The sequence below is a fragment of the Haemaphysalis longicornis genome, unplaced genomic scaffold (assembly GCF_048455015.1).
Source record: "Haemaphysalis longicornis isolate Haplotype H1 unplaced genomic scaffold, Haemaphysalis longicornis Haplotype H1 scaffold_5, whole genome shotgun sequence".
NCBI lineage: Eukaryota > Metazoa > Arthropoda > Arachnida > Ixodida > Ixodidae > Haemaphysalis > Haemaphysalis longicornis.
Genome location: NW_027526385.1, coordinates 26,167,999 through 26,194,097, shown reverse-complemented (window position 1 = coordinate 26,194,097; position 26,099 = coordinate 26,167,999). Strand labels below are relative to the sequence as shown.

The 26,099-nt window shown below is 52.4% G+C and overlaps 1 pseudogene; it reads left to right on the top strand.

Annotated features, from left to right (window-relative positions):
* The first annotated feature begins 7,673 nt into the window (after window positions 1–7,673).
* LOC144139617 (uncharacterized) lies at window positions 7,674–12,626 on the top strand (annotated as a pseudogene).
* Window positions 12,627–26,099: the final 13,473 nt, after the last annotated feature.

Here is a 26,099-nt window from a genome sequence, read left to right as displayed (position 1 = left end):
TTCAGGGCCCATTTAAGAATGCTTGCGGACCAATTTTGAAATGCAGCAAAATGTAAATAAAGTTATCACCGTTAAAGGGGCCCTGAAAGGCATTTTGAGCACACTAAATGAAGTAGCGCAATCGTTAGATTGGGTCGTCAAGGTCATCTGGGCCAAGTATTACTCTTTTACGCGCAGCGGAAAGCTCACACTTTTGTTGCAAAGTTTGTCGCTTTTTTCTCACCCTTTCCTTCGTGTTTTTGGACGCCGCCATCTTCACATGTCTACATCATCGATTCCCAGATGTTCGTCATGAGCTAGACATCCTGCTATTGGGCGGCTTTTTCACGCACTTCCGGCAAAGAGATGAGTCGTCTGCTCAGCGTCGACTCGCCGGCTGATCTGCCAGCGTAGTGCCGGAGTGCTTGGACATTTTACGAGAAACGAAACAAGTGTAAACAAACGCTTAACCGTTCGTATTGAATGCAACACGGCCATAACACGACATGGATATTCTCTTACCGGAGTACGTTCCATAAAGAAAGCGTTGAAGCCCCGTGGCACTTCTTTCGTGCAATCGCAGAGAACGCCCTGAGCCGAATGCCCGGGTTTGACGGATACATTTTTTTCCACTTCAAAACAATCCAGAGATGCGTTTCGAACGAACCCAACGTCACAACATGCGTTGCAAGTCTGAACCGCGATTGACAGACGATGGGTTGCCTCCTCCTGCCCGTCGTAAATTCGGCACTCACCTCGCGCGCGGTTTGCGGGGACGAACAGCAAGCCACTTAACTCTGGCGCGCAAGCCGAGATTGCTTTTAGCCACGCACACTGCACATGCCCCATGCGAGGTTGAGTCGTACGTCGCTCGAGAAAGATAATCCAGACCATGGGAAGCACTATCCACCCGCAGATGCACAACGTCGCATTTCATCGCGAAACAAAGGCGTCCACAACACACACACCATCGCCTCCTGCAATGCCAAACGCATCTCACACTTCCTAATGAGAGTGAGTGGTACGCCTGCAGTGCCCACATGTCGCGAGGTGGGGCCCTGTCACAAACTCCTCCCCCGAGTAATTGCGTCCGCTTGCAAATACCAAAGGAGGGGCGCGAGACAACAGTTATTTATATTTTAGCAGGGTGGTCGGCCCGTGAGTTTTCACGTGTGCCGAGATCGCTGGGGTGAAGGAAATCACAACGGAGATGCTCGGCTACGTTTTGGACTATAAAGGTTTACTGTACAAACAAAAGACTACAGGGCAACGCCCGACACAAGAAGAGAAAAAACCTTCACAATGCCATCGGCCTGTGCGCGCAGGCACTAATCCGCCGTGGCCTACGACTTAACCTTCTATCTCGAAAACATACTTAGACAGCCGTACGCGCCACACTCTAGAGGCAAACACTGGTTTTAACCTCGACAACGCAACTACAACAAAAGTACTAACAAGTACGCAAAACACTCTAGAGGCAAACACTTGTTTAACCCTCAACAACGTAACTACCAAAAAAATACTAACAATTACACAACACGCAAAACCCTCTAGGGGACAAACATTGTTAGTTACGAGTGACGCTAGAAGGAAAAAACTGAAGGCGGATATTTTAACCCGATACGACAAACAATTACGAAGTAGGGGGCGCGGGAAGAGAAAGTCCCTACGAGGCTAGTAGAACCCGCCGGCTGAACGGCAGAAAGTCACGACGAGGTGGAGATGGCCTCGCCGGGCAGCAGCTCACGTGTTTCGGGGCTCCGGGGTGCAGAAGCTGGTCGGCCATGGGACTCGCGGCGACGGGCGAACTCGAGCGCTGAGCCGAGGCGTAGACCGGTCCGTCGCGAGCCTACCGAGGTGCTTCTGCTAAAGCGCGTCACCCCCGGGCCTTTCCCCGCGTAGCACGTTCTGAAATCTCCGCCGACTGCCCCAAGCAATCGCTTGCGTCCGCTTAAATAACCTCCGCCGGCCGTCCCGTAGCCCCACTTCGGAGTATTCCCATTGTTCCTCTTTTCCCCCTCCTGGGGGCCCTTGCTTCCTTCGCCACGATCGCAAGCGCGCGTCCACGCCAGCGACCGTGACGTCACCCTCGGACAACAGCGCTGGAATGCGGCAGCTCGCATTGTTCTGGTAGCAGGCAGGACGAAACAAAGGAGGTGCGCACAAAGCCGAAGGGGGACCCCGAATTCCTCCGCGCGGCGCAAGATGGCCGACTCCGTCCGGGAGGCCGTCCGAAAATAAAAAAATGGAGGGTCTGGCCTGCAGTTTGTGACACTTGCCCCCTCCTAAAGAATATTATTCCAGAATATTCTAACACACACAAACAACAGGCCACAACACACGCACACTGCTCTACACAGGCAATGAGAAAAAGCAAAAAAAAAAATGTTCGTGGCGAGTCAGTGTCTCTTTTGGTCGCACAGCTCCGAGGAATCGTGGAAACGCGCACTCACGAATCTGAGCACGCGCTCACCTGCAGAGCACTTTCGGTCGACTGCACTGCGCAAATTCACGCGCCACCACATCGCGCACACAACTGTTCAAGTCTCTCTCTTGCACTCCCACACTAGTCTTACACAGGGAGAACTCAACGCACAAATCACATGAGGTGAACGAAAATAAAACCCTTCAATCCTACACCAACACTCTATCCACGTGCGGAGCAGAAGCACGCGGCCCGACACACTCAACAAAAAGACTACACAGTAAATTCAAACATACAAAATTGTACCAAAGGCCACAAAACGGTCAACCCGCGATACCGTCTCTACCCGCCTAGGCAAGTAACTCTGCTTGTCGAACGGCTGGGGTAACTAGCCCCACGAGGGGGTACATACCGAGGGTCACCCGAAATGTTACGGAGCGTCGTCCGCCACGGCGTGGTCAGGCACAGCCGCCCATTTCCCTCTCTCCCGCGAAAATCAGAACTACGCGCGCGCCTTCCTTTACGCGCCTGCTGCAAAGCGACCGTAGCTCTCTCCCGCGCCGGTCGGAACTCGTCGTACCCGGCGCGCTCCCTTGCTGGCCTACTGCCTAACAAGTTCGGTGTCGTGCCACTACGCACGCTAGGGGCCAAAGCCCTCTGCTCTCGAGGCTGTTTCTGACCCGCGGCCGTATGCTGAGAAACAGCCATACACGCGCCTGCGCTGTCGCACTGCTCCTGCAACGGCGGCACGAACTCAGGCGGCCCAGCATCGCACGCCCCCAAAGCTGTAGACTCTTCAGGTACTCCGCCTGGACCATAGAACTCGCGCAGCTGCGAAATGGCATTCGTCCTATCCATTTCTTGGTCTCCCATCTCCGCCTCGCGATCTTTCCTTCCAAAGACTCGCGGAAACTCTTTCTTCTTCTGACCCTCTGGTTGAGTTTCATCAATCTCTAACTGCATCTCCGGTTGCGCTTCCTCCTGCTTCCGCTGCAGCTCTTGTTCTAACTCCTTCCTCTGGATCTCTTGTTCAGCCTCTTCCGGGCTCTTCTGATTCCCCTGTTCAGCCTCTTGCTGTTCTCTCGTACTCTCTTCTTTCGCCTCATCTCTCCTCCTCTGTCTATTGCGTTCCAGCTCTTCCAGGCTTCTGCACTGGCTAATTAGGTACATCTCCACCTTATGGTTCTCTATCTCTCTTTCAAACCTTGCCCTCTCTCTTTGCCGTTCTTCATTACGCTCATCTTTAAGCCTTGCTCTCTCCTGCTGGACGAACTCCATCAGCTTACTTCCTTCAAGTCCGAAAATTCGGCCCTGTTCGATCAACTTGTCAGTCTCCGCCATCTCGAGCGCCGGGAGAACACGAAAAAAAAAATATCTGCTAGAAGCACCTTGTGTCGCGGCGGCTAGTTCAGCTACTGTGGAGCCTCAAAGAACAAATGCGCGAGCCAGCGGCTAGCGTTACTACACGTGAGCCTCTCCGATTCCAGCAACCTCAGCACGTGGCCGACCGGTCCTGTCGCGGACGCCACTTATTGTCACAAACTCCTCCCCCGAGTAATTGCGTCCGCTTGCAAATACCAAAGGAGGGGCGCGAGACAACAGTTATTTATATTTTAGCAGGGTGGTCGGCCCGTGAGTTTTCACGTGTGCCGAGATCGCTGGGGTGAAGGAAATCACAACGGAGATGCTCGGCTACGTTTTGGACTATAAAGGTTTACTGTACAAACAAAAGACTACAGGGCAACGCCCGACACAAGAAGAGAAAAAACCTTCACAATGCCATCGGCCTGTGCGCGCAGGCACTAATCCGCCGTGGCCTACGACTTAACCTTCTATCTCGAAAACATACTTAGACAGCCGTACGCGCCACACTCTAGAGGCAAACACTGGTTTTAACCTCGACAACGCAACTACAACAAAAGTACTAACAAGTACGCAAAACACTCTAGAGGCAAACACTTGTTTAACCCTCAACAACGTAACTACCAAAAAAATACTAACAATTACACAACACGCAAAACCCTCTAGGGGACAAACATTGTTAGTTACGAGTGACGCTAGAAGGAAAAAACTGAAGGCGGATATTTTAACCCGATACGACAAACAATTACGAAGTAGGGGGCGCGGGAAGAGAAAGTCCCTACGAGGCTAGTAGAACCCGCCGGCTGAACGGCAGAAAGTCACGACGAGGTGGAGATGGCCTCGCCGGGCAGCAGCTCACGTGTTTCGGGGCTCCGGGGTGCAGAAGCTGGTCGGCCATGGGACTCGCGGCGACGGGCGAACTCGAGCGCTGAGCCGAGGCGTAGACCGGTCCGTCGCGAGCCTACCGAGGTGCTTCTGCTAAAGCGCGTCACCCCCGGGCCTTTCCCCGCGTAGCACGTTCTGAAATCTCCGCCGACTGCCCCAAGCAATCGCTTGCGTCCGCTTAAATAACCTCCGCCGGCCGTCCCGTAGCCCCACTTCGGAGTATTCCCATTGTTCCTCTTTTCCCCCTCCTGGGGGCCCTTGCTTCCTTCGCCACGATCGCAAGCGCGCGTCCACGCCAGCGACCGTGACGTCACCCTCGGACAACAGCGCTGGAATGCGGCAGCTCGCATTGTTCTGGTAGCAGGCAGGACGAAACAAAGGAGGTGCGCACAAAGCCGAAGGGGGACCCCGAATTCCTCCGCGCGGCGCAAGATGGCCGACTCCGTCCGGGAGGCCGTCCGAAAATAAAAAAATGGAGGGTCTGGCCTGCAGTTTGTGACAGGCCCCGAGCTGAACCGGGATCACGCAACCGTAACTGACCTCTGGGGCGGTTTGTGCCTTGTTGCCAAGGCAACCGATGTTTGAGATCGTCAAAGAAAGGCGCTCGCTCCAGCGCTAGAAAGCTCAGAGCCACGCTGGAGCATGTTTTGCCAACGTTGCCGCTCTCCACCACGCGTCGCCCCAAGCTGAACTGTTCACAGGATTGAAGCGTTTTGTGCACGGGTTCTGTATCGCTTTAAAATGTCTTTTTCGCATGGCGCCGGCAAGAATTACCACCACCGCAAAATAAGACCCGGCACCAGCTTGGCCACATCTGATACGGCGCTTTTTGGATAAACAGTGCGCGGTGCATGAAAGGGACCGAGCGCAAGATCCTCCCCAGCGGCTGCGAGTTCGCCGCCGATTAAAAGTCACGTGCTGCACTGCAGCAACGCACACCGCGAAAGGGCAAGGGCAGGACAGCCAGCGCACACATGCGGCCAGATTTTTCGTTCGCTTATCCATCCTTGAGCGGAGTGCGGAATTCATGGTGTCAACAAAACTTGCCCGTAGCAGACGGCAGTCGGAGGAGCGTAATGCGGAAGTACGTCACCGCTGACTAGCGCAGCATCATGGGAGGGAGTGCTCGCTCGCCGTCAACAGTTGAAAAGAGGAGGAAACGCGGAGCGACGATAATGCGCGGTTTTTGATTTACGATTTCTCAGCTAATACTCATCGTTTTAACAAAATTCTTGCGGGAGGAGATTGCTAATACAATGTCTTATTTGGTTACATGTACATCCATGCATCGGCGGAAGGTATTTCAGGACCCCTTTAAAGCTGAATAAATAAGAGCTTGATAAACAAAAACAGACTCCAGCCAAACCGTTTCCTTGCAACTTGATGTGCAACCTAGATGATATGTACGAACTGCTTCATAAATTGAAAGTGTGAGCAAAAAAAAAACAGCGCGGCTTTGCTGCTGAGGTTAGAGTCAGGCGTCACTTGTAGAACCAAAGGAAAGTTACCCTATTACCCTTTGCTTACCTTAGTACAAAAAAAGTGGTCGCGTATCTGCTCCTTTCGTTGCAAATGACGTCAAAAGACGGTAGTCTTTATCGGCTTTTGCGAAGTAAATGCCTCCCTTCGCTTTACCGCTCATTTTTCATGTTGTTCCTCTTGCGTCACGCTCCTCCCAAGGTAAAGACGCCAAATGTTTGCTTAAATAATTTTAAATTTACCGCGTTCTATTACTCCAAACCGGGTGTCTTGATGCGAACGCTGCCGTACGGCGAAGACGCGCGTTAATCGAGGCGACCTACTTCGACGTTTACAGAACCGCGTTTCCCTACTCCACGTGCGTTGCAAGCAGAACGTGGAACCTATCTAGTGGAACCTTGCGTAACTGTTGCCGGTTGATTTCTTAAAATGGCGCCAGTAGCTATAGTGGCGCGGGCGACAGCAGGCGACGGCGGAGTGAATTCTTTTTCTGCAGTTGATGAAGTATTTAATTTCGCAAAAGTCAAGCATGTTTGAATTTTTATAAAGGAACACTGCAAATATCACTTCTGTATTGATTTGTTGTGTCATATTTGCGTAATGTCTTGTTCGTCTTCAACAATGTTGACAATTATGAACATTACACTGGACCAAGACGGGTAGATTTAGCTGTGACTATATAAGACTATTGCGCAGGCATTGTTTTGCTTTGGCCGGGTGGCTGAATCGAGTCACAGACAGACAGACGGACAGACATACAGACAGACCAAAATTTCTGGGTTTAAGTAGCCCAAGAAAGACTATCGACTTTAAAAGTGTCATCACACCCTAATCGAAAAAAAGGGAGGTTTCTCCAACAATCAAACCATACCATCAACACTGAAGTGGACACCCTACCTCTCGGCCACGTGGGGAGGCGACTAGCGGAAGGCAGAAATTCAGTATACTATCCCAGGCTTCCAACACACATTGTCGTTGTGTTTTGTTTTTGCTGTAGTTGATAAATTTGGAGTGAGAACTCCAGTTTCTTACGCACTGACCTTTTAGGCAAGACAATTATTCTAGTGCTACAACCGATGTAACAAAAGCTCATTTATTTGAGTCAAGAAAAGCTTTACCACAACCCCAGTCTTCCCTACAGAAGACACGCAGCCGTGAATAGAATAAAATGCGCAGATATAATGCTGCCGTTAATAACGCTTGTTCCACACGCACCGATCTTGCAGACAAGCCACATTTGAAAGCTTCATATTGTTACAGTGTGTCAGTAGTTCAAGAACGAAATGTTAGTACATAGCCCCAAGCATTGCGGACATGTGCTAGGGCTCAGCTGGGAGGAAGAAGAGGTTCGGGCTAGGTCCAACGCGGTGCTCGCTTCTCTCTGTGTGTGAAATACACCTTCATTTTCACGTATTCCTCTCCGTAACATCTTGGTGGAGGTTGCCCGACATCCCTTACCTCTCGTCTTGGCGCTCAAATCCTCGAGGCTTCGTCACCATTCATCACGTTACTCCGCAGTGGGCGTCATATCCACCCTGCCACCATGGCTCCGCCCAGCGAGTCGGCGACTCCGCTGGTCGTCGTTACTCAGCCCCGCGAGCCTGGTTTCTTCACCGGCACTGACAACGTTGACGTGGAAGATTGGATCAAGCACTACGAGCGGATCAGCACCCACAACCGTTGGGACCCCACTATCATGCTCGCCAACCTCCCTTGCTGCTTCAGAGGTACGGCCCTCACTTGGTTTGAGACGAACGAATCTACGCTCACCAGCTGGGACGATTGTAAAGCCAAGCTTTTGGAAGAGTTCGGCAACCCTGTCGCCGACCAGTTACGCGCAAAAAGTGAACTTGCCTCCCGTGCCCAAACGTCGACCGAGCCGTACGTCGCCTACATTCACGACGTTCTGGCTCTCTGCCGTAAGGTTGATGCGAGCATGACCGAGCAGGACAAGGTTGAAGTTGAATTTGAAAGTTGAAAGTTTATTGCGACAACATGTACAAGACTGGCTATACAGTTGTCGAGGGGGACGGTCAAAAAGGCTACAGGAAAAAAAAAAAAAGGCCTGACAAGGTGACGTCCCCCTCCCCCCCCCCACGTGTTGGCGTGACTCTGCGGGAAATGGCACGTACTTTGTGACAATAAAAATTAACAAAATAATTCACACAACTAACACATAGAAAATCAGCTTTCAGTTTACAGAAAGACATGTGCTCAAAGGAATAGCTGACGACGCCTTTCACTTGCTAATATGCAAGGACTGTACGACAGTCGATGCTATCCTGAAAGAATGCCGGCGCTTCGAGCACGCGAAGAGTCGGCGCATCACGCAGCAGTTCCAACGGCTGCCCAACACCGCTGCTACTTCTTCTTGCGACGCACCGGCCCCTCAGTCGTTTTCGCCCGCGCCTTCTTACCGCGACGCCCTAGAGCACACCGTCCAAAAGATAGTACGCCGAGAACTTGAAGCGACAGCTCCAGCCGAAACTATGCCCCATGCCGTCACCAGCCCTGTTCCAGCCATTTCGCTCATTCAAGCTGTCGTTCGTGACGAAATTGCCAACATGGGCTTCCAGCCAGTATGCGCCGTAACTCCTGCTCCCCGCCGCAGTTATGCCCCACCCGGACCACGCAATGTGTACGGCCCTACGCGCTATCGAAACCCCGCTGATTGGAGAACTCCGGATGACAGGCCGATTTGTTTCACGTGCAGGCGTGTTGGGCACGTCGCGCGCTACTGTCGGAACCGCTGGTCCTCCAGGAGTACCTTTTGGGACGACTCCCGCCGCAACGATGGACACCGCCCAACCTACTACCGCTCCCAGCCCTACCTTGAGACCCAATTACCAGCAGATGCTCCACCGGAGAGTACAACCTTCCAACGCCGTCGCCCGTCTCGCTCTCCGGAACTTCGTCGCCTTTCGCCGCACCACTCTCGCCGTTCATCTCCGGGAATCTAGCTGATGCAGCTCCCGGAGGTGACGCTGCATCAACGACCGACCCCGCAAACCCTCTCTTGACGTTGCCGACTGAAGACAATTTGCTAGCAGTTGAAATTGATGGCGTCCCTGTTAATGCCCTAATCGACACTGGTGCCCACATCTCCGTCATGAGTGCAGAGCTGCGCTCTCGCCTCCGCAAGGTACTCACCCCTGCTCTTTCGCACGTTCGCGTTGCTGACGGAGGAACTTCGGCTGTCGCGGGTATGTGCACCGCCCGAGTGAGCATAGCTGGCCACCCTTCACTGTTATGTTCTTTGTTCTGGACAAATGCCCTCATGACGTCATTCTCGGCCGTGATTTCCTCTCAGACCATTCCGCCCTAATCGACTGTTCGACGGGTCTGCTTCGACTTGAGCTCCCACTTTCCTCCGAAGACCACGCCCCACCTTTCCTCCACTTACGCTCTGATGAGCACGTCCGCCTGCTGCCTCAAGCCGCTACTTATGTCCCTCTCTCTTCAAGCATGCCCGTCCCCGATGGAGACTACGTCGTTGCGCCCGTCCTTGACGTTCTACTCACCCGAAATGTCGCCCTTCCCCATACTATTGTCTCCATACAGCAGAACCACGTCTCCTTGCCTTTCCTGAACTTCGCATTCCACACCCAGGTTCTTCCGCAAGGAATGACTGTCGCTACTGTTTGTCCGGTCTCCGATTTTCATACTTCTGCTTTTACCGTAAACCGCATATCCCATCCGCCCACTTCGTCCGCTACACCTCCGCCCACCACTCAATTCGACGCTATGATTAGCCCTGACCTTTCCCCAGATCAGGTACACCTTCTGCGTGAGCTCTTGGCTTCATATGGCGACATCTTCGACTTGGACAATCCAGTGCTGGGTCGAACTACCCTCGTGACTCATCGAATCGACACCGGTGACGCCATTCCCATCCACAGGCGGCCGTATCGGGTATCTCGCGCTGAACGGGACATCATCCAAGCTGAAGTTGACAAGATGCTCTCCAAGGATATTATCGAGCCTTCGTGCAGCCCCTGGGCCTCACCAGTGGTGCTGGTAAAAACGAAAGACGGCACCTGGCGATTCTGCGTTGATTACCGGCACCTCAATAATATTACAAAAAAAGACGTCTACCCCCTACCCAGGATTGACGATGCTCTCGACTCTTTACACGGTGCTAAATATTTCTCTTCTATTGACCTTCGATCTGGCTACTGGCAGATAGCTGTTGATGATTTGGACCGAGAGAAGACCGCTTTCGTCACACCAGACGGCCTTTACCAGTTCAAAGTAATGCCGTTCGGACTATGCAATGCTCCCGCAACGTTCGAGCGAATGATGGACTCTTCTTCGCGGTTTCAAATGGTCAACATGCTTATGCTACCTGGACGATGTGATAGTGTTTTCACCCTCTTTTGAAACGCATCTCCAGCACCTTTCAGACATCCTCATAATATTTCGACGTGCGGGCCTCCAGCTGAACTCAAAAAAATGTCGCTTTGGCCACCGCCAGATAACCATCCTTGGCCATCTTGTTGGCAATAACGGGGTTCAACCCGACCCTGACAAAGTACGCGCAGTCAAGCAATTCCCCGAGCCTCGCTCATCCAAGGACGTCCGCAGTTTTATTGGCCTATGCTCGTACTTCCGGCGTTTTATACGGGGGTTTGCTGACATTGCGCGCCCTCTGAAAGACCTTCTTAAAAAGGACGCTGAGTTCCATTGGGGTGCATCTCAAGCAGAAGCGTTTGCTAAATTGATATCCGCTCTCACCACTTCACCTATCCTGGCCCACTTCGATCCCACTGCCGCCACCGAAGTCCGGACGGACGCTAGCGGACATGGCATTGGCGCTATCCTCGCTCAGCCGCAGAACGGCAGAGACCGTGTTATTGCATACGCCAGCCGCCTCCTGACGTCCGCTGAGCAGAACTACTCAATCACGGAGAGGGAGTGCTTGGCACTGGTGTGGACTGTAGCAAAATTTCGCCCGTATCTGTATGGACGCCCCTTTTCGGTGATAACCGACCACCACGCGCTCTGTTGGCTTTCTTCTCTGAAAGAACCTACAGGACGCCTAGGTCGCTGGGCTCTGCGTCTGCAGGAGTATTCGTACACGATAGTTTATAAGTCCGGCCGCTTGAATCAAGACGCCGATTGCCTGTCCCGTTACCCGGTTGACAACCCCGACATTGCTGTTTCAAGAAACTCAAGTAGTGTGCTCGCAATAACGGATTTGTTACGTCTTGGGGACGAGCAGCGCCGCGATCCATCTCTCAGCGCAATTATGAACCGTCTCAACTCTGGCTTCCACCCCTAACCTCCTCCCAAGTCTTTTATCCCCTCTTCCCCTCCCCACCGCACTGGGTTGTATGCAGGTGAGCTCCCTACTGAGCTCAATAATATCCCCAGTGCACTTTCCTTTCCTTCCTTCCATCCAATCACTTCTCTCTCTCTCTCAACTCTGGCTCCCATGACCCTTCACTGCGCCTCTTTAAGTTACGCAATGGGGTCCTCTATCGCTACAACATCCGCCCCGAGGGTCCAGAGTTGCTTCCGGTCCTCCCTGAACGTCTGCGCTCGGACGTTCTCCAGCAACTCCATGACGTACCCACTGCAGGCCACCTCGGAGTTTCCCGCACCTACGACCGTGTGCGTCGTCGCTACTTCTGGCCAGGCCTTTATCGCTCTGTACGGCGTTATGTGGCCTCTTGCGACCTCTGCCAACGCCGTAAAAAGCCTACGACATCCCCAGCAGGCCTTCTCCAACCGGTGGACATACCCACCGAGCCATTTTTTCGTGTAGGCGTCGATCTCCTTGGTCCTTTCCCGGTCTCCAGTTCGGGCAACAAGTGGATTGCGGTCGCCACTGATTACGCCACACGTTATGCAATTACACGCGCTCTCCCCACCAGCTGTGCCTCTGACGTTGCCGATTTTCTTCACCAAGACGTCATCCTTCATCATGGCGCTCCTCGTCAGCTCCTTACTGATCGCGGCCGCTATTTCTATTCTCGCGTTGTCGCCGATATTCTTCGTGCTTCCTCAACGCAACACAAGATCGCGACTTCCTACCACCCTCAGACGAATGGTCTCACTGAGAGACTCAATAGAACACTTACCGACATGCTCTCAATGTATGTCTCCGACGACCATCGTGATTGGGACGTGGCGTTACCGTACGTTACATTTGCGTACAATTCGTCCCGTCACGACACCGCTGGATATTCTCCCTTTTACCTGCTCTACGGTCGCGAGCCTGTTTTGCCACTGGACACTCTCTTGCCGCCTTCAGTTCCAACTTCGGAATATGCCCGAGCCGCAGTTGACCGTGCCGACCATGCTCGACAAGTTGCCCGCTCTCGCCTCTGCTCATCGCAGTTTTCCCAAAAGGCGCTTTACGATTCTCGCCACCGAGACCTGCAGTTCTCACCTGGGTCTCTTGTTCTTCTGTGGTCGCCGTCCCGCCGCCTGGGGCTCTCTGAAAAACTTCTGTTCCCTTACATGGGACCCTACCATGTGGTCCGTCAAGTGACCCCAGTCACCTACGAAATCTCCCAAGCCGCCCCTTCACCAACTTACCACCTTGGCACCGGCAAAACAGACATTGTCCACGTTTCCCGCCTCAAGCCGTACCATCGCCCTCACACAACATCGCCCTAGGAAGCACCGAGACGGCGCTTTTTGCCGCGGGGGTTATGTTACAGTGTGTCAGTAGTTCAAGAACGAAATGTTAGTACATAGCCCCAAGCATTGCGGACATGTGCTAGGGCTCAGCTGGGAGGAAGAAGAGGTTCGGGCTAGGTCCAACGCGGTGCTCGCTTCTCTGTGTGTGTGAAATACACCTTCATTTTCACGTATTCCTCTCCGTAACAATATTTAAAACGCAACAAGGTTTAGTAAATCCCCAATCTCCCCAATGACAGCCAAGTGATTCATGAACGGAATGGGTGCTTTCGAACAGAAATAGCTCGCAATTATTCTCAAGGCAGCCGATTACCGCAGGTAAAAAGGAATTGATTGTTACCTGCTGAAAGGAATTACTTTACGCCACACGATGGAGAGGAAACCCGGATGCTGCCACATGCTTGCCGCTGCTTCCCGGCCGTGTGTCGGCGCCGACGACTGGCGAGCGTAGACATCGGCGTTGTTCGCGCGTCAGCTTGCGACTCCATGAGTTTTGGCGGCACACGTCCACGCTGGGCGACACCGACTTGCCAAGACGCGGACCATGCGCTGAATATGGTTGAGGTTTAAAGCCGCCCCCACATGGATGGCCATCTACAAAGGGGGTAACTTTACAGAAAACGGCTGCAACTGTTTTTTTTCAGGAACTACCAGAAAGAAAGCTCTATGACAATAAGCCGCTAAGAGGACTTTAACACTACGTATAAGAGTGGAGTGGAGTGGAATAAACATTTATTTGGCCGGCAAAACTGGCGCCACGCGAGCCGTGGGCCTTGCCACGCCCGTCTACCTGGACTAGGTCGCCTTCGCGGGAGCGTACCGATCCTGCCGAGCCGCTGCCTCTCAGGCTTGCTGGAATGCCCAGAGCTGGTCGTCTTGATAGTAGGACGACAGCGCTGCTTCAAGTCGCGGCGGCAGAGTTCCTTTTTTTGCCTCTTCGGGATGCTTCTTGCAGTCCCACAGCACGTGCGTGAGAGTTGCTCTCTCCCTGCGGCAGATATTGCACTTGCTGTCGCGGTAGGTTTCGAGATTCATCTTGTGCAGGAGTAGTGGTGTCGGGAACGTCCCCGTTTGGAGTTGTCGCAATGTTACCGCCTCAGCTCTATCCAGCTTTTAGCCGGTTGGGGGGAGCTTTTTTCAATCCAGTCGGTACGTTTTCACAATCTCGTTGTAGGTGACTATTCTCTTCTTGTACCAGAGTCTCTCGGCGTCTGCCTGGTTGCCGGCGGAACGGAGAGATAGTGCGCACGGCGCGGCGTGAGCAGAGTCTTTTCCACTTTCCTTTTTTCCGACACCTTGCCCTCGTGTACTGGAAACCAGAGAAGGCATCTCTTGAATCTAAGGTCGGCCCGCTTCTGGATGCGGGCGGCGGCGGGTGATACCTTCCCTATGGCGTAATTTCTAATGGCTTGCCGAGAGACGCTGAGCACCGTGGCGCAGTCCCCGTCTACGAGCGCCAGGGCGATGGCCACTTCCTCTGCCTCTTGCGCTCTGTCGCACTTGATGCTTGCGGCCGTTCTCGTGACTCCGTGCGCGTCTACCACCGCGTCTGTATAGCTTGAGCTGTTCGGGCACTCCGCCGCGTCGACGAACCGCGCACCGGGGTTCTCCCCGAACTTGTCGGTGAGGGCCTTGGCTCTGGCTCGGCGTCTGCCCTTGTTGTGTTCCGGGTGCACGTTTATCGGGATTGGGTCCACGGGTAGAGCCCGACGGCCGTGTTCGCGCAGCCTGGCGGTGAGTCCATGCTGATTGTGGTTTCCAATTCGTAGCTTGTCAAGGATGTGGCGGCCGGCCTTCGTCCTCGGCAGTTTCTCAAGCTGGGACGTCTGCTGGGCTTCAATGATTTCTGCGAGCGTGTTGTGTATACCCATGTCAAGCGGTTTTTCAGTGCTTGGCGAGTCGGGAAGACCGAGTGCCGTCTTGTGCACCTTTCGTATGAGAATGTAAATATTTTTTTTTCTCGCTCTGATACCACTGGTGCTAGGCCGCCACATAAGTTACGTGATATATCACGAAGGCTTGTATTAGCCAGACGAGGTTGTCCTCCTTCATACCCCTTCTTGTCGATGTCACTGTTCTGAGCAGCCTGCCGGCGTTCGCCGCCCTGCTCGTCAGACAGTTGATCGTCTCCGTGTTTCTTCCGCTGGGCTTTATAATCGTCCCGAGTACCCTTATCTTGGGTACTGTGGGTATGACGGTGCCATCCCCAGTCCGGATCATGATCTGATCGCACTGTCTCTGTGTGTGGCGTCGTTGCATTCTCGATGGTTGGTACACGAGCAGCTCGGATTTCTTTGGAGAGGCCCGGAGCCCCGTGTCTCGAAGGTAGTCTTCTATCTTTTCAAACGCTCTCTGGAGGTTCGTCTCGAAGTAGCCGTCGTTTCCTCTACACATCCACAGGGTGATGTCGTTGGCATAGATCGTGAGTTCGACGTCTTCTAACTTCTCGAGTCTTCGTGCCACTCCGGTCATGACGACATTAAACAGCATCTGGGAGATGACAGGCCCTTGCGGGATGCCTGTGTTTGCCGTGCTACGTCCGCCCACCTCGAGATCTCCGGCGAGGAGTTCGGCGGTTCTGCCACAGAGGAAGTCTCTCACGTAGTTATAGCTTCGTTCGCAGAGGTCGAATTTTTAGACTTGTCACAGGATCGCGGCGTGGTCAACTTTATCGAAAGTGCTCTGTAGGTCAAGACCCAGTATGGCTTTGCCGCCGACAGTTTGGCCGTCGATCACTTGGTGCTTGATCTGATGCATGGCGTCTTGAGTGCTGAGGTGCTTCCTGAACCTAACTATAGAGTGTGGGAAGGCCCCTGTTCGCTGTAGGAACTTCAGCCATCTGTTGAGGATGACGTCCTCTAGGGCCTTGCTGACGCAGAACATCAGCGAGATCAGTGCCTGCGCCTCTCTGATCTTCCTGAAGTCATTCCAGTCGATCCACCTGACCTTTCGCTTTCCGGCCAGACGTGCACCCGGAAGGGGAATCTTGATGTCTATGACCATGTGGTCGCTTCCCATGTCAGCGCCGGTGTTGTGCCAGCTGGCCGGGGCGACCCGAAATTCTTGATGAAGGTGAGGTCAGGTGTTGTGCCACGGGACCCCGAATTTCCCAGTCTCGTAGGGTGGGCCAGTTTAGTGATGAGAACGAGGTCATATCTTGCGTGTCTTGGGCCAGATTTCGTCCCTTAATGGAGCTGTGGTTATAGCCCCAGGCTACGTCGGCGGCGTTGTAGTCACCGCAAATAAATGGTTTTTCTGTCGGTGCGCGGTCTTGCAGGCTGTGTGCAGTAGTGCCTTGAATCGTTGCAGCCTGTGCGATGGGTTGCTGTATATGTTCATGATGGAGATGGTGCATTTTCGGTTCTTGGCCGGAGTGAGCTCTACGAATGTGTGCGCAATTTCGGTGCTCTTTTAGTCATGCTCCACGAAGGGAAAGCCTTTCTTGACTAACGTGCAGACGCCCCTGCCCTCCATCGTTGAGTGCGACTTGTACCCAGGTAGGTTCGGGGTTTCTTCCATGGTTTCCTGAAGCAAAATAAGGACTGGTGCGTTACAGGGCCACTTTGTTGTTTTAAACCTCCGGAAGTTCCCCTGTCAGATTGTTTGTTTGATTTTGTCGGTGGCCGTGTTGGCTGCGGGGGTCGCTCTGCACTTCCTGCGCCTCGGAATACTGTACAAAGATGGGGTGCGTCGTAATAAATTCTTGGATGTTTCGGAGTGCTTCTTTGATACCTTGCATTTCCGCCGTGATACCCTGCACCCCTGACTTGACGCCTTGTATTCACACCTTTATGCCTTGAACTTCCGTCTTGACTTCTCGGTTTGCGAATCGAAGCTCCTTGATGGCTTCACCGGTCTGGGATTTAAAAGACGATTCGCTTAGTGCCTTATTTTTTGGGCCCGGTGTGGTGTCATGATGAACCTCATCCTCAATGTCTTCGTCGTCTTCTACCACCAGCGTGGTTTGCACAATCAGGGGTGAGGGGGTGCTCGTCGGTGCCGTCCTTTTTCGTTTAAAGACGATAGCCTTTCTTTGGCTACTTAAACGCAGAAATTTGGGTCTGTCTGTATGTCTGTATGTCTGTCTGTCTGTCCGTCTGTTTGTCTGTAACTCAATTCAGCCACCCCGCCAAAGTAAAATTGATACTACGCAATAGTCCTATATACTCAAAGCCAAATGTAAACGTCTAAGCACGGTTTATATGTTAGTACTTCTCAACTTTGTTGAACACGAACAAGATATTATGCAAATATAAAACAGGAAATTAGTACACAAAAGGTATTTACAGTGTTCTATTTTTTAAAAAAATCATCTTCCCTATATTGATGCCGCCACGGGGCCTCAAAACGATCTTGAAATCGTCGCGCGGTAGCGCAGCCATCCGAGCGTTCTTGATTACCTCGTCTCGAGCTCCTCCAGGGAAGGTGGCTCCGTTGGGTCTCGGTTGTAGTCTGGCGCCGTCGGGAAGCAGCTGGCCGGGCGCTGATAGCGTGCCTTTCGCGAAGCGGAGATGCTCCAGCCGTTAGCTTCGGTCAATTGGACGGGGGTAACGTCCTCCCCTTCTGCCTCCACTTGCGTAATGGTAGACGTATCGCTCACGTGGACCGACGAGGCCGCCGCATGCCTGACTGAGATCGCCGTAGCAGCGGCGGCTCCGGCGTTTAGTCGTGGTGGTTAGGCTTAGCGCCCACTCGCCCCAGTGGTGTTAGAAAGTCCAGAAAAAAAAGAATTGCCACATCACAAGTACGCGTCCATGGACTACTGGTGACTTCGCGGATCACTTGAGTAGTGAAAAATGGGGGCAGAAGGTGATCATCCGTCGCAATCTTCGAAAACCGGTGGAGCCGATGTGAAGCATGTCGTCATGGCTCGGCAGCTCGCAGCGCTCCTTACGTATAAGAAAGAAGTTGAAGGTAAAAGGAATCTTCATTAAGACGACCTACAGCTCCGCTATTTCAGTGGATTTCAAACTAGGTGAAACTGAGTTTAGCCTTTTCTGTCTTGTAGACACAACGTTTCTGGATACCAAAGCATGGCGACAAAATATCCGAAAAAAACTGCCGAAGGTGGCACTGCTTGAGTCATGCAAGGCTTGAACAAAAGCACATCTGCAGCATTTCTTTCTTCATGAGCACAGAATGACATCTCACTACGCTTTTGTACAAGTTTGAAATCCTTTATTTACGTGTCCCGTCATCGCGTTGCACTGTGCTAGCAGTCATGATTATCGTCATACGCATCAATATCACCGTGTTCCTTATGCTAAGCATTACATGCGCGTTAGCGCTTGGCGACAGCTGAGGCGCATGCGCGGCGTTGTTGGAGTCGCGTCTGGGTTTTGTGGAGCCGATGTTGCGCCATCTGTAGCGTTGTTGGTTGAGGCAACGCTAGACGCTGCTCTAGGTGTTCGCCAGTTTTCTTTTCTTTTGCGAAAACCTCTTGGGGATCCGGGGACGCTCGGTGGTCGCCGCGAGGCAGGCGCTCACTAGCGCTGGCCATTTTGTCGTTTTTTTAACGCGTGACGCACCTCATATTACAGCCAGCTACAACAGCATCGCTGTTAAAACAGCTCGCAGCATGTCTTTTTCACGTTTTCTCATGACTTCCCTCCCTCTTTTCACGATAGGTGCACTGCTGGAACAAAGCCAATGGCAGCAATGTCGTTCTTCCAGCTTCACAAACAGCCGAACCCCTCCGCCACGACTTCCCGTACCACGTGTTCCGCTGCCCCACGTACTTAGCAGCGGTGCTGGCCCTATACATGTGTGCACACCTGAAATCCGATACACTGCACTTGCATTGCATGCAGCGCCTGAACCCCAACAGGAGACAGTGGACAACGACAGGACATATTTGGTAGCGTTTGAGAGGAAGGTGGAGTAGCGAGTGCATGAAATCGATGCTAAGCTTGCTCAAATGTCTCTGAAGAATGGCTCTCTCGGTGACAAACTTGTTGAACTCTGCCACGACATTATTCATTTGAAGGAAGCGCTAACAGGACAGTTTGGCACAGGCTCTGCTCAAACACTAGATCGTTTGGATGGCAACAAAGCTGAGATAACAGCGCTGTTAGTGCTAGTAAAAAAGATAGAATAGCAAGTAAGCGAACTAGATTGTAGACTTCCTAAACTGTCCTTGGAGAGGGGCTCTCAGATCGGGAAGCTAGTTGAAGTTTGCCACAGCATACTTCATTCGAAAGAATCACTAACAGAGCAGTTTCAGGAAACCTCAGGTCGCACCTTCTCTGAGGTTAAGGCCCATTACACTGAAAAAAAATTGCCCCCACCTCCCCGAAGGGAATCGTGAGGAAGTGCGAATGCATTTCTTGTGCCGAGAGTACACGGCGTAGTAATTCTGCCATCGCCTTGAGAGGCGCAGTACCGGCGAGGGGGAGCTGTCAGGCGCGGGGAGAGGCGCGCGTCGAGGGTGAGTGCAAACCTAACGGGGGGAGAGGCGCGCCAGCTGCAGAGCATGTGACGTCACGGCGCGAGGAGAGGGGGAGCAGACGCAAAGGCGCCAGCGCGCGGTCACGTGGGAGTGTGACGTCACGGCGCGAGGAGCGGTGCGGGAGCCGGCGCGGGCGCGCGCAGCCACGGCGCGGGAGGCGGACCGCGCGCGGGTCACGTGGGGTGTGACGTCGCTGCGCCGTTGCTACAGACGCTCCTCTCCGCTCCTCGCGCCGTTGCTAGGGGAGAGGAGGAGGAGCAATGCGGACGGCGGATTCAGGGTCGCTTATAAAGTGCATCGCACTTAAAAACGAATCTTCGATGAACGCCGCAACCTCAGTAATTACGTCGGTAACAAGTTATCCAAAATCGCATCAACAGGTGGTGACCAGATATGCGGCCTTCGAAGACAAAGCCCTAAAAGTTGGTTGGTCTTGGAGCATGAGTGATAAAATATATGTACGCCGCTGCCAGATGTTTTGGGCAATGTACTTAAAAAAACGGCGGCAGCGTGCGCCTTGCTTTGTGCATTCAACTGCATGAAGATACACGGGTCGAATATCTTGAATCGTCATTTAAGAAATGAAACTAAGCTGAGCATCATTCACCCAGAGACGCGACAAGAATGGCATAGTAGCGGAAAGCCAAGTACGGATGAGGCTCTAAAGATGCATTATTGTAGACCGATAGGGGCAGCAATATACCTGCATGTTTTGGTTATAGCAAGGTTGAGTCCAGCAGCATAGAATGCGATGGTTACCCTAAGTGAGATCACCTGCTGCTAAGGCTCGAGGTGCTCTTGTGGTGGTACCTAAGCGGGTCTACTTCTTAATATATAAACAGCTGATAAAAAACAATGCCTGCAAAAAAGGTATATACAGAAATGACATGTTTGAACCTGCACTGGTTTAACATGCGTGTCCATACAGTGCCACAAGAAAACAACGACTTCCAAAAGTAATGTACACTCAGGCGGCAAAACACGCTGATTCAGGGTAGACCTCCTTCGGAACACCTTGAAGAAAATAAAGTTCGTCGTAATGATCTGCTCTCTCACGTTCGAATCGCATTTCCCAAGCAAACAGGAAACTTTGGAATACGAGCACGGAAAAAATACAGACATTACGAGGTTGCTAGCTTTGTTTGGAGAATAAAGGAAAAGTTTGAGAGCCTGTATTGGCCTTGAAGGCTACGACAATTCTAGAAACTCAAACAATGCTCTTGTGACCAGGATTGAAAGACGATGGTCTTCCAAAGGTCCGAAAACGATGAAATTCCGGTCTATCTATGCGAATATTTCCCGCCGCAAGACTGCAAATCAAAAACAAATGTCTGCTCAATTCTTCCTCGGGCAACTATCCGCAAGTGCAAAGCATTTTTCGCTACACAGAATTAGTGCTGCAGGGCGTCCGCCTATGCTTGTGTGAGTAATACGTTTCTTACTCCAGCAACCACTATTATAAAAATCGGGGCGCACTATGCTGTATTTGAGTAATGGAAGGCCAGAAGGCAAGATGAGAAGGCCTATTAACCTTGTCAAAAGCTAACAACCGCCCCCGTACCTTTCCCCGAAAATAGCTGCAAAACCTTAATCCTCGCCAAGGCCCGGAAGGGCGGAAAGTGTTGATCAGTGTTAGCCTGTGCGGTAAGTGGTTTATTTAACTATTGCTTAGTGGTTCTTACTCTCTCAGATGCATCGTAAGCGGTGGTAGCATGGATGAATTCATAGGAACGTCACCTTCTCAGCCCCTGCATCTTTTCACAAAGGAACTGTTAGCGCGATTAGACACGGCAGAAGGCGTTGCACGGATGTTTTCCAATGGCCTATGAGACCTAAACAGCTGCAACAAGTTTGAATTCACAGGGAGTGTGGTGTTCATCAATGGTAGCGTGAGGGGAAGAATAATTACCTTTGTGGGTTAATGACCGGCTTTGCGAGAAATTTCTGAATGCAGGATTTCGGCCTTGCTAGATGCGTTATACGATGCGCCTTGAGTGTTTCCACGCTTTGCTGTGAAACAGTAATTAGTCGAAATACTAAAACGTCTAGAGTACGTGTGGCATACTATTGATAACGCAAGAGCACAAGTTGAAGGGTGCAGAACGGGTGTTTTCTGCTTGCTGTCCTGGACGAGAGAAGTGCTCATGAAGCTGGTATTCCCAGAAATGGCGACCATATGCGGTATGCCATGTGGAGGGCGTTTTATTCTTTGAGGCTAATTTGCTATCGGCATAAGCGGTGTTAGACTGAGGGCGTGAAGTGTTTCCCGACTTTCACGAAAGCACTACAGGTGGTTCAGAAATCAAATATACAGGGAATGCCAGGCATGTTAACACTGCTAGGCGGGCCAATTTTCAGTAGCGCGTGCAATTACAGCCTTCCGAAAAAGAATACTCCTGCAAGTTCTTATAGTATTGTGGCCATGTGGTTTGTTGTGTACGGGCAAACTCCATTGTGTGTAGCAATCATAGTCTTCGATCAAAATGAATAATGCAAGCGTTCCACGCGAGTTGTGTGATTTGAACCCATATTTTGCGGATGTTTTTGAATAAATGTGGCCCTCAGTTTGTGTTGTGAGGAAACGAAAAAGGAGTGCTAGGAGAGAAAGAGAGAGAATAAACTTTAATTATTCCAGAAACTGCTTTAGAGAGGCGTCCTCATTCCAGGATGCCTTGAGCTCGGGCGGCGTCGACAGCCCTTTCGATCAGGCGCAGCTGATCTTCGAGGCCGGAGCTGGCCAAGGCTCTCTCCCAAAGCTCTGTGGAAAGGTGGATGGTAGGGAGGTCTAGGGTGGACTTGTCGCAGCCGCCCACTATGTGCCTGAGAGTCCCAGGCTCTCCACAGAAGTGGCAAAGGGGAGAAACGTGTGTCCGGTCCGTGCCAAAGCTTTAACATCGAAGGTTCGTTTTCCGGTTCAATTTTGCACTCTGCACTTTCTAGGACACATCTTTGCGGATGATGTGTAGGCATAGTTCAAACTTGGTATATTTCTGTTGTAGCTGAGACGTGTTTCTGACGGGACTGGAAGAGGCTGGTCGCAGTGGCATTGTCAACGACAACTGTTACGCAATTTATCGAATTCGGAAGAGTTCACTGAAGGTTTGATTTATATTTTGTTTGGTTTGGGACACTGTGGTGGCGCCTTCTCTGCAGTGAAGGCTTCTCTACATATCCCACATCGGAGACCTTGCAGATGATATTGTTTCTAGAATTACCTAACGCGAAACTTAAAAAAAGGACGCCGCGTGCACGCCGAAACTACTCCTGGGCTATGTTTTGCACCGCTACGAATGTCTCTACTGGGGCCCATTAACGGGCGCTGAAATATCTGGTCATCGATATGAAAGAGGGCTTCATTTTCCCCCTGCGACAGTTTTCGTTAGGGCAGCGTAATTGGGTAGGTATACAGTTCCCCAGTGATGTAATGACGGTTTATATATATATATATAAATATATATTGTCACGAAGACAAGGACGATGCAGTTGTCTTGAATGAGAAACACGTTTATTGGAGCGAACTTGTGCTCCCCTAACAACTCAAAAGAATACAGAGGCGGCGAAGCAGCGGTCAACAAAGTGACTTGCACAGGCGAGTGTCGTCGAATCGAATGCCCCGGCGTCCGCACTGCAGGCTTTTTATCTTTTGGAGCGCGTGGTTCTGGAAACGTCGATTCGCATCGAGAACATAGTAGATCCAAGAAGATTATTCTGGGCTGTTCACGTTAGATCGGAATGCTCTCCCTATCACAACAGATAACACATGCGGCACAGAAAGAAGGAATGGAACACGGGCTTCCCTTGGCGCAGAGATAACACAGACCGGTCCAGCCGGGCGGTAAAAGCAAAACACAAATAAACAAACCCAATGTATGGTTCGCGGCATTACCCCCCCTCTAAGAGTGCATCGACCCGATGCTAACATGAGCGACAGTCCGAACAAATGAAAATAAATGTTCATCATCGTCCGTAGAAAGGTTTTAAGCGAACCACGTGGACGACTTCAGGCCGCGTGCGTTGTCGTGATGTGCCGGAGTCACCATCGGGGATCACTTCGTAGGTAAGTTGGCCAACACGTCGTGGAATCTGGTAGGGTCCGAAATACCGTCGCAGGAGCTTCTCACTGAGTCCGCGTCGTCGGATGGGAGTCCAAACCCACACACGATCCCCTGGTTGGTACTCGGCGTCTCGGCGTCGGAGGTTGTAGCGGCCCGAATCCACCAGCTGCTGGTCCGTTATACGAACTCGAGCGAGCTGGCGGGCCTCCTCCGCACGTTGAAGATATCCTTGGACGTCGGCGTTGAGGTCGTCGTCTTCTACGTGCGGAAGCATGGCGTCGAGCATCGTAGTTGGCCGTCTTCCGTAGACAAGCTCGAACGGCGTCAGCTGCGTCGTCTCCTGGATAGCCGTGTTGTAATCAAACGTGACATACGGGATTGATTGATTGATTGTAGGGTTTAACGCGCCGACGCAACGCAGGCGATGAGGCGCGCCGTAGTGGAGGGCTCCGGATTAATTTTGACCACCTGGGGATCTTTAACGCGCGCCGAAATCTCGTACACACGGGCGTTTTTGCTTTTCGCCTCCATCAGAAAAGCGGCCGCCGCGGCCGGGAATCGAACCCGCGACCTCGTGCTCAGCAGCGCAACGCCTTAGCCACTGAGCCACCGCGGCGGGTGTGACATACGGGAGCACTTCGTCCCAAGTCTTATGTTCAACGTCAACGTACATTGACAGCATATCTGCGATTGTCTTGTTCAGACGTTCTGTTAGTCCGTTCGTTTGGGGGTAATACGCCGTCGTTCTTCGGTGATCCGTGTTGCTGTAGCGTAATACTCCTTGCATCAGCTCCGCAGTAAATGGCGTTCCGCGGTCTGTGATGAGGACTTCCGGGGCTCCATGTCGCAGCACAACTTGGCTTTTAAAGAACTTCGCCACTTCTTGTGCAGTCCCCCTCGGAAGAGCGGCGGTCTCTGCGTAGCGCGTCATGTAGTCTGTCGCTACGACAATCCACTTGTTCTGTGATCGTGACGTAGGGAACGGGCCTAAAAGGTCCATTCCAATCTGTTGAAATGGTCTCGATGTTACGGCGATCGGTTGCAGAAGTCCGGCGGGTCTTGTCGGCGGCGTTTTTCGTCGCTGGCAGTCACGGCAGCTCCGGACGTAGTGGGTGACGTCAGAGGTAAGGCCGGGCCAGTAGTACCTCGCCTTGATTTTTCCAATAGTGCGGGCTGTGCCCAGATGTCCGGAAGACGGGTCGTCGTGGCACGCTTCCAAAATTTCGTCACGAAGGTCCGCGGGAATGACGAGAAGGTAATTCGCTCTTGATCCGGGGCTGAAATTCTTCTTCACAAGGACGGAATTTCTCAGGCTGAATGCTGGTAAGCTGCGTTTGAAGGTCCTAGGAACGGCAACGTTGCATCCCTCGAGGTACTCGATTATGACGCGTAAGTCGGGGCCGGCACGCTGCTGGGCGGCTAGGTCGCTCTCCGTCACGATCCCGAAGAACGCGCTGTCTTCATCAGAGTCTTGTGGTGGTGGGTCGACGGGGGCGCGGGACAGGCAGTCGGCGTCGGAGTGTTTCCTGCCGGATTTATAAACGACTGTAACGTCGAACTCCTGCAGGCGGAAGCTCCACCGCCCAAGACGGCCATAGGGGTCCTTCAAATTGGCGAGCCAACACAGCGCATGGTGGTCTGTTACAACCTTGAATGGCCTTCCATACACGTATGGGCGAAATTTTGAAATCGCCCATTTAATAGCCAGGCACTCTTTCTCAGAGGCAGAATAGTTTTTCTCCTCCTTCGACAGACCACGGCTGGCATAGGCGATTACCCTTTCGCGGCCGCTTTGCTTTTGGACAAGGACCGCACCCAAGCCTATATCACTGGCGTCCGTGTGCATTTCTGTTTCGGCATTTTCGTCGAAATGAGCGAGCACGGGCGGGCTTTGCAGGCGTTTTTGCAGCTGGCCGAATGCTTTTTCTTGGTCGTTTTCCCAGCTGAAAGAGGTGCTATCTTTCGTCAAGCGCGTGAGTGGCTCTGCAATGCGTGCGACGTTTGCGACGAAACGCCGGTAGTATGCGCACAGCCCGAGAAATCTTCGCACGCCCTTCTTGTCTTTCGGCCTTGGGAAGTTCGCAATGGCTGAAGTTTTTGCCGGGTCAGGTAGGACTCCCGCGGCGTTGACGACGTGGCCCAAGAACTTGAGTTCCCCGTATGCGAAACGGCACTTTTCAGGCTTCAGCGTCAACCCCGACGTACGAATGGCCTCGAGTACAGACTCCAACCTTGCAAGGTGTTCGTCGAAAGTCCGGGCGAATACCACTACGTCGTCGAGGTATACGAGGCAGGTGTGCCACTTAAGGCCAGCTAGCACAGTGTCCATGACTCTTTGAAACGTCGCTGGTGCTGTGCACAGCCCAAACGGCATCACCTTGAACTCGTATAGGCCGTCTGGGGTTATAAATGCAGTCTTCTCTCGGTCTCTCTCGTCCACTTCAATTTGCCAGTAGCCGGTCTTCAGGTCCATCGATGAGAAGTACTTCCCGTGGCAGAGGTGGTCGAGGGCGTCGTCGATTCCGGGGAGGGGGTACGCGTCCTTTTTCGTGATTTTGTTCAGTCGCCGGTAGTCAACGCAAAACCTTAATGTGCCGTCTTTTTTCTTTACGAGTACGACGGGCGCAGCCCAGGGGCTTTTCGATGGTTGTATAATGTCGTCGCTGAGCATGTCGTCGACTTGAGTCCGGATGGCTTCCCGTTCGTGTGAAGAGACGCAGTACGGTGACTGTCCGGTAGGTCGGGCTCCATCTTCGGTTATTATTCGGTGCTTCGCTAGAGGGGTCTGACGTAGTTTTGCGCTCGACGAAAAATATTC